The following is a 4193-nucleotide window of genomic DNA, read 5'->3' as shown; positions in this document are numbered from 1 at the left end:
AGGATTCGTGAGTTCTTGGGAATGAATCCTCCGAGTTTCATGGGTTCTAGCGCTACTAAGGATCCAGAGGATTTCATTGAGGAGTTGAAGAAGATTTTTGATGTGATGCATGTGGCAGATACTGAGCGGGTTGAACTAGCTGCGTATCAGCTGAAGGATGTTGCTAGAACATGGTTTGACCAGTGGAAAGGGGGCGGAGTTGAGAATGCACCACCTGCGAGTTGGGCCTATTTTGAAGAAGCTTTCTTGGGGCATTTCTTTCCTCGAGAATTGAGAGAGGCCAAGGTACGTGAGTTTCTTACACTTAAACAGGAGTCCTTGAGTGCTCATGAGTACAGTCTGAAGTTCACACAACTATCTCGCTATGCTCCGGAGATGGTTGCGGACATGAGGAATAGAATGAGCTTGTTTGTTGCTGGGCTGTCTCGGTTGTCGAGCAAGGAAGGTAGGGTTGCAATGTTTATCGGGGATATGGATATATCAAGGTTGATGGTTTATGTGCAGCAGGTTGAGGAAGAGAAATTGAGGGACAGAGAAGAGTTTAAAAATAAGAGAGCTAAGATCGGGAACTAGTCCGGGCAGCAGAGAGGTAATTCAAACCGTTCCTCCTTTCAGCAAAGGCAGAAGGAACCTGCTCCATCATTTGCTAGAGCACCTGTACCCCGATACAGAGGTGAATTTAATGGCCAGAATTCGAAGGACTTCAAGGCTAGACCAGCGCAATCTTCGGGTAGTGTGGCGCAAGGAAGTACTAAGCCTCCTGTCTGCGCCAAGTGTGGTAGAAACCACTCAGGTATTTGTCGAGAGGGCTCCATTAGTTGTTTCAAGTGTGGTCAGAATGGACATTTCATGCGAGAGTGTCCAAGAAATAGGCAGGGTAATGGAGGCAATAAAGCACAGTCTTCTTCATTTGTTCCACCAGACAGAACGACACCTAGAGGAGCTACTTCTAATATCGGTGGAGGAGCAAACCGCCTTTATGCTATCACCAGTCGCCATGAGCAAGAGTTTTCTCCGAATGTTGTCACTGGTATGATCAAGGTCTTCGCTTTTGATGTGTATGCTTTGCTAGATCCAGGAGCAAGTTTATCTTTTGTAACTCCTTATGTTGCAAATAAGTTTGAGATTCTTCCTGAAAGACTTTGTGAACCCTTTTGTGTTTCTACACCTGTTGGGGAGTCTATTCTAGCGGAAAGAGTTTATCGTGATTGTCCTGTTTCTATCAATCACAAGAACACCAAGGCTGATTTGGTTGAGTTGGACATGGTAGATTTTGATGTCATTCTAGGTATGGATTGGCTTCATGCTTGTTATGCATCGATAGATTGTAGAACTCGAGCAGTCAAGTTTCAGTTTCCGAATGAGCCAGTCATAGAGTGGAGTAGCAATTCAGCAGTGCCTAAGGGTCGCTTTATATCGTACCTTAAGGCAAGAAAGTTAGTTTCGAAGGGTTGTATCTATCACTTGGTCCGAGTTCATAACTCTAGTGTTGAGATACCTCATTTCCAGTCAGTTCCTATTGTAAGAGAGTTTCCAGAAGTGTTTCCTAATGATCTACCCGGAATTCCTCCTGAGAGAGAGATAGATTTCGGCATAGATCTCATTCCAGATACTCGTCCTATCTCTATTCCGCCATATAGAATGGCACCAGCGGAGTTGAAAGAGTTGAAAGAGCAGTTGAAAGATCTCCTAGATAAGGGTTTCATTCGACCAAGTGTCTCACCTTGGGGCGCTCCGATTTTGTTTGTGAGAAAGAAATATGGTTCCCTTAGAATGTGTATAGACTACCGCCAGTTGAATAAGGTTACCATCAAGAACAAGTACCCTCTTCCGAGGATTGATGATTTTTTTGATCAGCTTCAGGGTGCCACTTGTTTTTCAAAGGTTGACCTCCGATCAGGCTATCATCAGTTAAGGGTAAGGGAATGTGATATCCCAAAGACAGCTTTTAGAACCAGGTATGGTCATTATGAGTTTTTGGTCATGTCCTTTGGTTTGACCAATGCACCGGCAGCTTTCATGGATTTGATGAATAGAGTCTTCAAACCTTATTTAGATATGTTTGTTATTGTCTTTATTGATGATATACTAATCTATTCAAGGAATGAAGAAGATCATGCTAGTCATCTCAGAACAGTTCTTCAGACTTTGAAGGACAGGGAGTTGTATGCCAAGTTCTCTAAGTGTGAGTTTTGGCTCAAGTCTGTGGCGTTCCTAGGCCACATTGTGTCCGATGATGGAATTAAAGTTGATACTCGGAAGATTGAGACAGTGCAGAATTGGCCTAAACCCACATCTCCAACTGAAATTAGGAGTTTCTTGGGATTAGCTGGCTATTATAGAAGGTTTGTTGAAGGGTTCTCGACTATTGCATCTCCTTTGACAAAGTTGACTCAGAAGGCAGTGAAATTTCAATGGTCTGAAGCTTGTGAGAAAAGCTTTCAGGAGTTGAAAAAGAGGTTGATTACTGCTCCAGTTTTGACGCTACCAGAAGGTACTCAAGGATTTGTGGTGTATTGTGATGCATCTAGAGTTGGTTTGGGTTGTGTCTTAATGCAGAATGGCAAAGTTATAGCTTATGCCTCCAGACAGTTGAAGGTTCATGAGAGGAACTACCCAACCCATGACTTAGAGCTAGCTGCTGTAGTATTTGCTTTGAAGATATGGCGTCATTACTTGTATGGTGTGCATGTCGACATTTTCACTGATCACAAGAGCCTTCAATATGTGCTTACGCAGAAAGAGCTTAATCTCAGACAGCGGAGGTGGTTAGAGTTACTTAAGGATTATGACCTGAGCATTCTTTACCACCCAGGTAGGGCTAATGTTGTTGCTGATTCTTTGAGCAGGTTGTCTATGGGTAGCACCGCCTATATTGAAGAAGGAAGGAGAGAGTTAGCAAAAGATGTGCACAGACTGGCATGCCTGGGAGTCAGATTTACAGATTCCGCAGAAGGAGGAATAGCGATGACGAGCAGGGCGGAGTCATCATTAATGTCAGAAGTGAAAGAAAAGCAAGATCAAGATCCCATTTTGCTTGAGTTGAAGGCAAATGTTCAGAAGCAAAGAGTATTAGCTTTTGAACAAGGGGGAGATGGTGTATTAAGATATCAAGGTAGAATGTGTGTACCTATGGTAGATGGACTCCAAGAGAGGATTTTGGAAGAAGCTCATAGCTCCAGATATTCCGTTCATCCAGGTTCCACCAAGATGTATCGTGATTTGCGTGAAGTTTATTGGTGGAATGGCATGAAGAAGGGCATTGCTGAGTTTGTTGTTGCGTGTCCAAATTGCCAACAAGTGAAAGTTTAGCACCAAAGGCCCGGTGGTTTGGCTCAAAGGATAGAACTTCCAGAGTGGAAATGGGAGATGATCAATAAGGATTTCATCACAGGGTTGCCGAGGTCTCGCAGACAACATGATTCTATTTGGGTAATTGTCGACCGAATGACAAAGTCAGCTCATTTTCTACCGATAAAGACTACCAATACAGCTGAAGATTATGCCAAGTTGTACGTTCAAGAGATAGTGAGACTTCATGGAGTCCCAATCTCCATTATTTCAGATAGAGGTGCACAATTTACTGCACAGTTCTGGAAATCTTTTCAGAAGGACTTGGGTTCAAAGGTGAACTTAAGTACTGCCTTTCACCCTCAGACTGATGGGCAAGCAGAGCGCACTATTCAGACCGTAGAGGATATGTTGAGGGCTTGTGTAATCGATTTCAAAGGGAATTGGGATGATCACCTACCCCTCATTGAGTTTGCCTACAACAACAATTATCACTCTAGCATCCAGATAGCTCCATATAAGGCTCTTTATGGGAGAAGATGTAGATCTCCTATTGGATGGTTTGAAGTTGGTGAAGCACAGTTGATAGGACCAGATTTAGTTCACCAAGCTATGGAGAAAGTGAAAGTGATTCAAGAGAGGTTGAAAACGGCACAGAGTCGTCAGAAATCCTACACTGATATTAGGAGAAGGGCATTAGAGTTTGAAGTAGATGATTGGGTATATTTGAAGGTTTCACCCATGAAAGGCGTTATGAGGTTTGGTAAGAAGGGGAAACTCAGTCCCCGGTATATTGGACCTTACCGCGTAGCCAAGAGGATTGGCAATGTTGCTTATGAGTTGGAGTTACCACAGGAACTAGCAGCGGTTCATCCGGTATTTCACATCTCCATGTTGAAGAA

This window comes from Solanum stenotomum, unplaced genomic scaffold, assembly GCF_019186545.1.
Source record: "Solanum stenotomum isolate F172 unplaced genomic scaffold, ASM1918654v1 scaffold23477, whole genome shotgun sequence".
Taxonomy (NCBI): domain Eukaryota; kingdom Viridiplantae; phylum Streptophyta; class Magnoliopsida; order Solanales; family Solanaceae; genus Solanum; species Solanum stenotomum.
This window is presented reverse-complemented; position numbering follows the sequence as displayed.